Source organism: Sciurus carolinensis, chromosome 4 (genome assembly GCF_902686445.1).
Source record: "Sciurus carolinensis chromosome 4, mSciCar1.2, whole genome shotgun sequence".
Classification (NCBI taxonomy): Eukaryota; Metazoa; Chordata; class Mammalia; order Rodentia; family Sciuridae; genus Sciurus; species Sciurus carolinensis.
Genome location: NC_062216.1, coordinates 55,349,091 through 55,362,050, shown reverse-complemented (window position 1 = coordinate 55,362,050; position 12,960 = coordinate 55,349,091). Strand labels below are relative to the sequence as shown.

Below are 12,960 nucleotides of genomic sequence, written 5' to 3'. Positions count from 1 at the left end.
GCCAGAGGAGTTCACTAGGCTGATACAGAGGCAGAGAGCTTGGTTCCACAGAGGAGTTCAATCCCAGAGCCTTGGCCACTGCCAGAGATGCTCTAGAATGAATTCTCCCCACAGGACTGAGAAGTAGAGAGTAGAGAAGCCACACAAAAGAACAGACTCTTCACTGAAACTCAACCTTGCTCACCAGCCCACACATGGGCGCCTTAGCACCAACAATTCAAGCCAAGGCCTCAGCACAATCACAAAGCACTATATGCCCTGTGCCTTTGGGGCACTCACCAACAACAGCAAATATAAAACTGCTCACATCAGGCTAACCAGAAAACCACGCTATCTCCCTAAATCTCTGAAACCAACATGCTACAGTGGTGGGACTCTTCACTTAAGCAACTGCCCCAGACAAGCACCAGATTCATTCATTCATTTGTTCAAGTATTAAATGAACAGGTAATCTATGACAGGCACCATACTGAAAGATGGGGAAATAAGGACAGAGCCAAGTCAGGGATGGCAGCAAGAGTGGGGTATACAGTGGACAAAACAAATGTGTTCTCTCTTAGGGACCTGCAAATCCTTCAGGGTGCTATGGATTGACTGTCCCCTCCAAAACTCATGCTGAGATTTAATCACCACTGTGAGAATACGGGGTAGTAGGACTATCAATAGTTGATCAGGGTCATGAGGCTGGAGAATGGATAAGGCTGATATCACAGAAGTGGGTTGGTTGTCACACATGTGACTTTGTAACAGAAGCAAGATCAGCCTCCTCAGGACCTAGCTCCTGCCCTCTTACACTCATGCACTCTTTTGCCATGAGATGTCCTCTGTCATGTTATCAAGCAGCATGAAACCTTCACCAGACTCTGCCAGCACCTTGATAGTGGACTTCCTAACCTCCAGAATCATGAAAAATCAATTTTTGTGTTTTATAAATTACGCAGGCTATGGTATTCTGTTATAACAATACAAAACACACTAAGATTCAGGTACACAGGCATTATGTAATAAATAAGTACATAATTACAAACTGTAATAAGTATTAAAAAAGCAAAACAAGGGGGTATTGAAGGACCATTGCAGGGGGCCAGAGTCAAGAAAAGGCTTCTCCAAGGATGCAGCGTGTGTGCTGAGATCTGAGGGACACACGCTGAGTTGGTGTAAACCAGCTGGAGAGCAGCGTGAGGTGAACATAGTTTGGAGACAAAAAAGCAATCAAGGTGGTCCTAGCTCGAAAGAATGCATGTGCGGTTGGAAATCGTGAGCAAGCAGGAGTTTTTCTCACTTATCCTAAATGAAACGGATAACCAGCAAAGGCTCTTCAGCAAGAAGGATGAGAGCAGATTCATAGCTTTAAAAGATCACCCAGAAGATGAGAGTGAAAGGGACCCAGGAGTGGAGGCCTCTTAAGTTATCATTGTCTAGCAGAGCAGAGTGACTGGTGGTGACTTGCACAAATGTAGGGTAGTGGCACAAAGGTCCTACAAATATTGATTCCACTTGAACTACCACCTACAGGAAGAGGTAAAAGAGCAAGGGGGAAAACAATCCTGTGTGCTCAGGGAAAATTATGGGAATATATTTAAAGCAATCCTAAAGTCTTTTTTACAGCATCTGAAGACATATAATTAAAGTTAAAGGATAGATCTTAAGCACAGATCGTTCGCATAGCCTCAAGCCACTACTTAAAGAAAAAAGAATAGAAGGAAATACACCAATACATTACCAGCCATTATCTGGTGCTTTTTACTTCCATCTTTGTGTTTCTGTTTTCCAAATAGCTCACCATTATTTACATGTTTCTTCTGTAATTAGGAAAATAATATCCATATGATTAATTTTAAAAATAATAGTGCTGCCTTCTCACTTTCTGGGTGTGTCTACAGGAAAGATTTAAAGGTATCCACTAGAACTTCCTCTTCCCATGTAGACTGATATCCTTCCCCAGGGAATTGAGGCAGAGGCACAGGAACAGAGTGACAGCAGAGTCATACTCTCGAAAAGTCCTTTCCCTTGGACAAAAACACAGACCTGTCCTCACTTTCCTCACGCACAGTTCCTTTGTGTAGTCTAACAGGGCCTCCTGTCCACATCCCCTCACAGAAATGGCTCCCCTGAGTCACCTTGTCCCTGGCTCCTGAGTTGCTGTCCATTGGACCAGTTGTACACATCTGAGTCCAGTTAGGCCCACTGGATTTTCTCTGAAGAATGTAGAATTAAGACAATGAGACTAAGTTGGAGAATGATGATAATATTTAAACAAAACTATGGTCCAGTAGCCCTGAAGCACAGTTGATGTATAGCAAGTCAAAAGGCATGAAAAAGTCTAGCTAACAAACCCTCTGCGCCAGGAACCCAAGAAGGGAATGAAGCAGGAACAGAGAGGCAGGTAAGAGACCTCATGGCTCTGTGGCAGGCAGAGAAAACAGCTTCAGCCCTGGGTTACACTTCCATTTCCCAGATGGTCTGTTTCTTTGTTGTCTGTGAGACAGGCTTTTGCATCTTCTCTATAAATCTTGTTTGCCTGAAATTGGGGAGTTTTTCTTTCCTATAACCAAAGAGCTTCAATGAAGAATTTTCCTTATACAGATGTTTCAGTGTTGCAAAAGCATACATTCAGTAGAAACCATACTTCCAACTTTGAATTTTGACCTTTTCCCAAGCTAGTGACAGGGAGCTATAATACTCCCTCATCAGCTCCAAGACAGCTGTGCAATCATAAGAGAGAACATTCTACACTCTACAGTGGACTGTGTTGCTAAGAGAGGAGGGTGGGTATAGTAAATGCATTTACAATTTAACAATATTTTCAACTTAGGATGGGTTTATTGGAAATTCTTCCCATGGTAAGTCAAGGGTATCTGTATTCATCTAACAGCAAAACTTATTCTGTCTACAGAAAATCCACTCTGCTTATAATCAAGCCCCCCACCCATGCCTAGAGAAGGCCATGGGTTAGAGAGTCCCTTCCACAGGGCTCCCTCCATCCAAAGGTCCCACCACTCAGCCAGAACAAGTCAAGCTCTAGCTCCAAGCTAGTGCAGTGTGTGCACCCTTCAAATGAAACAAACCAAGATCTGCTGCAACCCCCTTCAAGGACCATGGTGTACCACCATCAGGAAGCACACAGTGCCCTGTGACCTCTCGATATGCCCACAAGCAGAAGTTTGCTCCCTGGGGAGAAGCCCCCACAGGAGGGCCAATGGCCTAGCTTCCACTGCCTCAAGCCAGGGAAGAGAGGGAGTTTGACAGCTCCAAGGTAAAGCCTCTTTTTATTAAGACAACACAGCAAACTTTTTTTAACCACAGCTGACATCACTCTAATAAATCACCATCATGTCTTGTGGGATAGAAAAAGCCAAAACACTGTCACATTTGATTTTGCTGGCTACTCGCGTCTCAAGAACAAACCATGTGTTTTTAATCAACAACACTTTGTTTTGCATTTCTCAGACCCCAATACTCTTTAAATAGTTGCTTTTACCAGAGGGCTATTTTAAACCCAGGGCCAGCTTATTTGCAGAGGACATTAAGAAACAGAACACCATGTTACCGACTCCACAGGCTTATCCCCAGCACTTTCTCTTCTGTGATGATTATGTATTATGAGGTCGTATCTGTCTTTTTCAGAGGGGGGCTTTCCTCTCCCCTCTTTGGGAATTTAATTAGATGTCTTCCCAGAAAGTTGGAGTTTTTTGGTTTCTCTAACAGGCAACCCGACTGGGTTATGGGAAAACAGCAAATTCCCAGCCAAAGGAAACAGAGAGAGTCACATCTGGAACTAGGATTCCAAAGAAGGTGGCAGAGGAGGGGGACTGTTGGAGGGGAAAGAAGCAATAAAACAAGATTTCCGGAATGGCACATGTCAATTTCTGCATGCAAACAGGCCCCAGACTTCTCCACAGCGGATGTGCTCAGGCAAGCCGAAGGAGGCTTGTGTGGTGTTCCTCTTTATTTTTCTGGGATGGGTAGCACCTTGAGACAAGAATAAGCTGTGTGCAGGAAGCTGTCAGTAAAAGGGGCCACTTGCCTGACTGCCGGACATGCCAAGACCTTGACAATGATTGACAGCTGGGTTCATCTTGTCCAGACATCTGTCTCCAACACCTGACTTGACAAAGACAACAAAAAAGAGACGGAGACAGAAGATCCCAATCTAAACTAGAGAAAAACTATACTGTTTGCTGAACAGTTCACTTCAGCCCAGTACAGTCAAAAAACAGGCATGGCTACTGTGTGATTCTGTTATAAACTGCCACCCCTTAGCCAAATGGTAAGATTTTTGACTACATGGTCTTTTTTCCCTTGAGTGACTACTGAAATCCTCTGACACAGGTCAGATCAGAGTTTTCCTCTGGGTGGCCCTGATTGTTCAGCCTTTGCTAATCAGCTCATGCTGCACAGGGTAGTGAATAATATTCAGACCTGTTGGATGTCAGACTCATCCTTTCTAGGACCTTAGCAGATCATTCACTTTAAAGGACTCTCCACCATGTGAAGTTCATTCTTTAATGAAGATTCTTCATCAGCTATATGCTCTGGCTATTCCTTTTACTTCTTAATATGCCATAAATTAATGAAATATGGCATAAGTATCAAATTAGTCCATGAAAAACTCACTCTGACAATGTCCACTGCAAAAGTGCCTGTCCCTAAGCATGTTCTGCAGTTGTGTTTTATATAAGTGTGTATCATATGTTATACATATATAAGTAATTTATGTACATCCCTGTCATTTGAGGAGGGGAGAATCTTCCAGGCTGAGTGCTGTCTGGAAGACCCTCTCCCAATTATCAGAAGCCCTTTGTTCCATAGTCAGTTCTCTCCCCCTCCAACAAAAGCATCCCCCGTTTAGTTGTTCATTTGTAGCCTCACTGGGTTTTGCTGCATTAGCACACCAGGTATGAGGGGTCCATTTGATCATATAAGTATATTGGCAGGAACTATTTACAAACCCAGGCTAGGGATTACTTTTCCAATTGAGTATTACAAATAGGTGTTCAAACTTGTGACCTGAGTCCTTAATGTTCTGTGGCAAATGCTTTCATTTATTTTGTTACCTTCTAGAATAAGCTAGGAAGCCTGGAAAAACAATGAAATATTGGAAAACATCTCTGCTTGCTATCCAAGACTGGATTCAGAAGGAGGTGTATGAGTGCGTGTGTGTGTGTGTGTGTGTGTGTGTGAAGGATTGCAGTTTCCAAGATTGACACTGGGCAATCACACCTTTTTTTTATGTTTTTTTATTATTTTTTATTGTTTTAGTTGTTGATGGACCTTTATTTTATTCATTTATTTATATGTGGTGCAGAGACTTGAACCCAGTGCCTTACACATGTGAGGCAAGCGCTCTACCACTGAGCCACAACCTCAGCCCCAGTCATACCTTTAAGCAAGCCTCAGTTGCCTGCATCCACTTGCTTCCCAGGATCTCCCATCCATGGCCATGGCCTTTTCCAGGTGCATGGAGGTAAAGGGGTAGGAAAGCACAGAGACTTGTTACTCTATGTGGTCCATAAAATTGTGGTATTTGCCTGCCTGTTAAAAATGCAGAAATTCTTCTACCCCACACCTACTAACTCAACCTGCATTGCCATAAGATCCCTAACTGATGTGTATGAACGCATTTGAAAAGCATTAGTATTTTTTTAACACTACATGTTATAATCCATGAGGACTGTTATAACACGATGATAAGATTTAACTTCACACCAACAAAATCAGAATCTCTAGAGATGGGGCTTAGGCATTGGAATTTTACATATCCCAGTCATTTCAGGGTCCAGCCAGGATAAAGACAATTAGCCCTAAAAGGATAATCATTTATTGGATCATCTACTATGTGCCACACACTGGTTGGGAATTTTACAGAGGCTTTATTTTTACCACAACCCTAGAAGGGTAAGCATTGTTCTCTCCACATCAGAGACAGCCGGTTTTACATTCCAAAGATCTTATGCCAGAGTAGGCATTTGAACCCAGAGCCTCGAGCTCCAGACACTACCCATTCAGTCTGCAAATGACAGCTGTATCCCCACACTGGAGGACTACTGACAAATACGGACCAAAAGCCATGAAGCTCCAGGAAGCCCAGGGTGGAGGGATGCAATGTTCTACTTATAAACCAGCAAACAAGCTGGCATGGTCAGGCAACAGTAGAGCAGCAAGAACACCAACTTGAGTGCTGCCACTGCCCAGCTAGGGACCCACTGGACCATGTCCTCCCAGGAAAGGCCAGTGCAGCAGCCCATAATCTAAGAGACCAGCCACCCAGGGGGAGCTTCCCAGGGCTCCTGCCTAGTAGCATCCAATAAAGCCAGGTCAGTCAGGTGAAGGATTTCATCCTGGTTTAATGGGACATTTATGAGCAAAACATACTTATTAGTAAACAATAATTATAGAAGAGCAGGTGCCCTAGGGGGAGCAGGTAACATGAGGCCCCTTTTTACTAATGCCCTCCATGTGCAAACCCCGTTTGAAATTAAAACATCCCTGCTGTCAACACGAGTGTTTAAAGAGACCTGGATTTCTGAAGTATAAGCAGTAATTCTAATGCCTACTGTTAATTGAAGGCTTCATCATTTACAGGGTGCTTTCACATACACTAATGCATTTAATCCTCACAACGAGCCTGTGAGGCAAGTATTTTTCTTTATCTCATTTTTAGATGAGGAAGCTGAAGCTCTGGGGATATGAGGTGGCAGGCCCAAGGTCACACAGCTTGTGACTGAGTCATGGAGCTGGAATTTGAATTCAGGCCAGGCTGATGCCCTTTGCACTGTGGTACAGCAGTCTCTGAGACCACTGTATGTATCATCAAAACCCTAATCCCACCAGAAAACTTGCCCTTCACTTCTGGAATTCTCTTCGCTGCTAGTCTTTAGAGCCTGTGTCCCTAACAACCTACACCCTGTGTCCTGGCTGAATTCTTGGGAGAGATTCTTATTGTTTCCATGTATGTCCCTTTTCTGAGACCTAAGGTGGTTATGAACAGCTCTTTGGCAGCCTGAAAGGAAACCAACCTTGGGCAAAACCTGAAGTTTACGCTGGGTACGGTGGTGCACACCTGTAATCCCAGCAGCTCAGGAAGCCAAGGCAGGAAGATTGTGAGTTCAAAGCCAGCCTCAGTAAAAGCGAGGTGCTAAGCAACTCAGTGAGACCCTATTTCTAAATAAAATACAAAATAAGGCTGGGGATACGGCTCAGTGGTTGAGTGCCCCTGAGTTCAAACCCCACTCTCCCCCCAAAAAACACTTGAAGTTTACCCCTAAACACACACAGAGACAGACATACAAACACACACATATACACACACATGCTGTTTCAATAGCATACTGTGTTCCAATACCCTGTCTTTCTTTCGGGGTAATGATTTAAGTTGCCCCTAAATTTGGCAGGGGGTTGGGGGATGGGAAGAGAGTCATGAGCAAAAGTTATCATGAACACTTCAAATATGGCTACAAAGTTACAAACGTCATCACCACCTTGCAGAAGATTAAGGAATCTGGGAACAAATTAGCCTGGTGTAGACAGTGACTTAAGGAGAAGTCTCAGGGAGGAGTCAGAGAAGCCAGCAACTTTAAATCCTGTAAAGTTTTTTTAATCAAGTTACACTATTATTTGAAATTGGCAGGACACCAATGGATTTAGTCCAAAGACATAATTTATGAATTTCTTTTTCGATTTTCTTTTTTAAGGGCATTAGGGTTTTAGTTCCTTTTTTCCTTCTTCTTGAAGGTTTTTTTTTTTTTTTTTTTTTTTGGCAATATGTCGCTTTCTTTTCTCAAATCTGTTTCCATCCAACAAGTATTAAATGGAGCCAGTTTGAAGGGGCCCTACACCTCCCTCTCCTCACACCCCCAGAAAGAGCTTGCTCCTCCATTAACTAGCCAGCCCCGTAACCATGAACCACATAGCACAATTTTGTGCAGTAGCTTTCTTCTCCAACTGGTCCTCCTTAAAAGTTCAGTTATTCCCTAGTAAGGAGGGTGGGGGCTGTTCCTCATCACTGAATCACCCCAAGATTATGGGTGAACTTTACCCTACAAATGACTTCCCTCCATTCCATGTTCCCTATAACAAATCTCTCTCGAGGCCTTTGTTCCCACAGGCCTCACATCTTCAGGAGCCCCATACCCTTTGTAGTTCCCCCTGCCCTTCCCTGCTTCCCCCACGCCCCACCCTGACCCTCCCAACCCCTCTGAGGGCCAGTGTCCCTGGCCTCCCTGCTTCCTTCTCAGGAGTGCGGCCTCCAGTGCCCTGGGAGTACACACATTCATGCAACTCCCCTCCCACAAGCCCTGAGAAATCCTGGAGATCAAAGAGCTCGGCAGCGGGGCCAGGTGTCCGTCCTCTGCCACAGGCCACGATTAATCAAACCGCCCAACTCACAGGGAGATCAAACCCGGCACCCCGCCAGCTGTTGGTTAAAGCTGGCCTTCAAGTTGCCCTCATTAAATTGCCTTCCCCTCTTTCTTGCTGACTCCTGTCCCGTGACCATCTATCTCTTGGATCTTTCTCTGGGAGCTTTCTTCCTCTCTTTCCACCAGTCTTTCAGTTTCTGTTTTCCTCCATTTCTTTTCTTTCCCCACCCCCAACCCTCCCTCCTCTATCTACCATCTCTCTCCCCATTTTCCTCCTATTAACTCTCTTCCACTCATTCAAAATTCCAGGGCCCTCAAACTCTTGCCTGGAGACTCCCTCCTACTCAGTCTCTGAAGTTCCAAGAAGGAAGTGGTCTGGGACTGCTGTGCCAGCTGCAGGGTGCGAGTCCACAGGGGGTGTTGGGAGACTGGATTTCCCCAGTCCTCCAGGTCAAGGGAGTTCACAGAGGCTGACCTGAATTCTTACCTGGCCCTCTGCAGCAGGCCAAGGCTTCTCCCGTGCACGCCAGCACACGCACACGGGCACACCATATCTGGGCTACTGTTCACGTCCTGTTTTCCAAAGGCCTCTAAACCCACAGAGGGAGCTTCTCATGGCAGCAACCACTGTGGGACCAGCTGCCCCGCCTGGCCTGGATACATATTGTAAGCCCCCACCAGAGGAACCAGTTTCACCTGGAACAAGAAACAGGATGTAATCTAAGTATGGGGAAAGGTCCTTTCTTTTCCTATCATCTCTATCCAGGAAGAGGAAGGATGGAAACTTTGGATCCTGACTTCTTGCTCAGCTGATGTGTTGAGAATATTTACTCCAGTTGTCAAAGAATTGTTTTTACACACTTTTTCTTACAACAAACACTGGCAAATGAAAAAAAAAGAAAAAAAGAAAGAAAGAAAGAAAAGAAAAGAAAACACAGACTGCAGAGTACTGTCCTCTTTCTCAGTCTTGCTCTATATACATCTATGTATTTTTTTAACTTGTTTTTCATTTTAGTGGTTCTAAGGCGCACAGGCGTGAGAAAACACAGATGGAGAGGAGCAGACAACGTTGTCACTGTGCACAGAAGACATCACACCATGTTATAGATTTTCAGAAGTCTTGGAAGACCTCAGGATGCAGAGTGGGTTTTTTTTGGTTTCAGTTTGGGTCTTTTTTTTTTTTTTTTTTTTTTTTTTTTGCCCCCCTTTCCTCTTTACAGAGTTGGAAGTAGCTCCTCCTTTCCTTTCCCCTCTCAGTTCTATTTCTATGCCTCTGGCATCACCTGCTGCTGCTGGGAACACAGAGTCCCTTGGCCCCGGTGGCTGGGTCACTGGGCTGCCCCGGGTTTGACCCCACCTCTACCTGCGCATGTTTCCCCAGAGGCGAGCTGGTGGGAGGAGAAGCCATCCATCAACTCCAGCGGCAGAGGCCTGAATGAGGGTGGGAAGGGTCAGGAATGGTGCACACTTGAGCACAGTGCAGGGGGTGAGGGGGGCTACAAATTGTTGAGCTATCAGTGCTGGGCTTGATGGATGGTACAGAACGAGGGGCAAGTTGCTGTCCCCCAAGACAGCTCTGGCACCAGGACACAGCCTGAGCTCCTGGTGTCTACTGACTTCCTCCAAGTCCACCCCCACCAACCCCGTTCTCCCCAACTTGCTTTTTGCTGCCTGCTCACAGCCCATCCGTCAAACCATGCCCTGAAGCTGACCTTTTGCAGAGAACAGCCAGCCTGAGAGAACCATTTCTTGCTGAAACACCTCACCAAGGAGTTTTATTAATGCTGGCAGGCCCAGCAGTAAACAGTGTGGCACAGCTACCTCACCGTATCCTCTGCCTGCCTCCTTACCCATGAGTTTTTTCAGCTTTGAACAAGAAGGAAGAGTGTGACCAGATTGCTTTAGCAGAATTCCTGGTTTTCTTGCTCAGTACCAACCCACTTCTGTCCCAGGTAGGCCCTGCCAGATCTAACAGTCACCTGTGGAGTTGTGGGTGCTTGCCTCTCTGAGATTCATGGGTCTATAAGGTTCTACCTTCACCTCTTAAAAGTAATGACAGGGTTTCAGGAGAGGCACTGTGGCCTCCTGTTGAGAAAAGCTAAAAATGGACTGAAAAGTCCAGAGAATCCTCACTGGCAGCCTCAGCTGCAGTAGGGAGGACAAGTGCTCAGGACTCGGCAGGGGAGGGACATGTAGTTAAGCAGTTTCTAGCTGGCCGGGGGACCTGTCCATCTTGATGGGGCTTCTTTTCCAGAGACCACACAGGTTGCTAGTCACACCACTGCTGCAGCACAATAGAGCAGAGAGTAGGGACGGACGTGTTGGGGCGAACAGTGATGGGAGATGTTTAATAGAATTACTCTTAGGCTTCGAGTTAATGAATCACAACTGCAAGAAATCATGATAATCCAGTAGGCATTAGTGACAGATTAGCTTCAAAGCTGCCATAAAAGTGCCATAATGCTTACCTAACGGCATGATTAATTCTCCCAGTACATAATGGCTTTATGGGGGAACCAGGCACCAACAGAGGCTTGATGGAAAGCCACATAGAGATCCTAGGGCGCCAAGGGCACCCCCACCCTGCCCAGCCTGTGTGGCTTCCGCTCTGCCTGGAGGCGACTCCTCAGATTGTGGTAGACAAAGTAGCAACTCAACTGTACCCAGAGCTGGCTCCCAGGGCTATGCCCCTCACTGAGTGGCAGCAATCCCGGTGAAGGAGGAAGTCACATCACCCCAACCCCCAAGACAGGCACTGCCTATGACCAACACTGGTGCCTGAAGAGCCCCATTCAGTCCTCTCCTCAAAAGATCAGTGTGGAGAGATCTAGAAAGATTGCTAGGCCAGAGCATTCTTCCTGACTCGACTCCTTACTTAGCTGTGTGACCTAGCAAGTTACATAACCTTTCTGGGCTCAGACAGCCAAGCTCTGCTCCTACATCCTTAACCACCAGATTGCTTCCCTATAATGGCACCTGATATTTAGCAATCATTAAATTGTGCTCCAAGTACAATGCAAATCTCTTTATGTGTATTTTTTTTTTTTCATTTTCTGCCCCCAACAAACCTCTGAGATAGTTATGACCACTATCTTTACTTTACATATAGGGGATGTAAGTCTTAGAGAGGGAAGTAACTAGCCCACCATCAAGTTAGTCATAAATGTGAACCAGGCAGTATTCTCTAGTTCCTTGTTTCCCTATCAGCCCTGAGCCCACCAGTCCTACCTCAGAGGAAATCTCCTTGTGAGACACTGAGCAGCACCTTCTAGAGGAAACCACAAGGAAGACCTGCTCAGCTCTACTTAATTCCCTGCCCCATCCACCACGCAGTGGGAAAACCGTGACCAGGGAGGCAGGAGGTCTGGACTTCACATTTGCTCTTCACCTTGACACTGTGGATGCTGTTCTGCTAGAGTTACCTGGGCACCTATCTCTGTAGGTCTCTGTAGGTCCCTGCCACCCTGAGCGTCTTGGCCTTTCAAGGCTCGGATCTCTCTTTTCACAACCCTCTCTGGAGTCCAGGCCTCTTTTGTGATGCAAACCCACCCGCTGCTCCAGAGGCTTGCACTGTGGCCTGCCCATCTTCCCATAAATATGGAGGCAATTAGCACGAAGCCCAGGTCCAAAGGGAATTCTCAGAGCTATGTTCATCTTCATAATGTTGAAGAAAACCCCTCAGGAGGCCTGAGTCACTGCTGAAGCGGGCGGGCTGTTTCTGGTCTGATTAACTAGGGTTCCGTGAGAGGCACGCAGCACTTCCTACAAGAGCCCTCCCGCCGGCCCACACCACTCCCAGGGCTCCCATCATGTGAGGCCTCCCATCATTCCTCTGCTGAGAAGCAGCAAAAAAGGAGAGTTGGTTGCCTCCTGCCAAAGTGTCAATATGCTTCAAACTTTCTCAAGCTGCATGCTCCTTTTAAATGCTAGAATTAAATGGCAGGCCATCACTCAATCAGTAAATATTTACTCCTACAGGGCAACATGGGAAAGGCCAAGAAGATTCACTTCATCCCTTTGCAGCCAGCCCTGCCTGAATCCCAAAATGGACCCAAGGCTCACACCGTTGGAGGCAGCTATGTTGCAGCTCTGGGTAGTTTTTCTGAAGGTGACTACCTTTGTCATGACCCATGCATCACTCGAGGCCCCACTCCCTTGTCTGAGCTAACTGTCTGACATGTGTCAAGTGGACCCTGTCACTGAAGCCATCAAATTTCAGTTTTGGAGAAGATCTCCAAGAGATTGCTTCAGCCCCTTCTCAAATCTACCCCCATCTGCTATCAACTCCTCTTGAGTCAAATATATAGTTCTTATTTCAACATGCTGTGCCCAGTGAAAGCTCAATAAATATTTATTGATGGTGGTGCCCATGATGAATTAACAGCCAAAGCTATAAAATTAAAGTTTCACACAAGGAGAGATCCTGGTGGGAAAGAAACTGCTACATAAAGTTTAAAATTTTTCAAAATGACAAGTGTTCACACACAGGCACACACACAAACACAGGCACACCATGTTCTCTGCCCCACCAGAGAATCATATTGGCAAACAAGAAATGGCCTCTGGACGGAATACTCATGCCTTCAAGTTGAACATGAAG

General features: G+C 45.8%; 1 long non-coding RNA gene across 1 annotated transcript; it reads left to right on the top strand.

Annotated features, from left to right (window-relative positions):
- Nucleotides 1-9,839: 9,839 nt before the first annotated feature.
- LOC124982048 (uncharacterized) lies at nt 9,840-12,679 on the top strand. The gene is made up of 2 exons (XR_007108166.1): nt 9,840-10,312; nt 12,339-12,679. It is a non-coding gene; the product is annotated as an uncharacterized LOC124982048 (long non-coding RNA).
- The last annotated feature ends 281 nt before the right edge of the window (nt 12,680-12,960 follow it).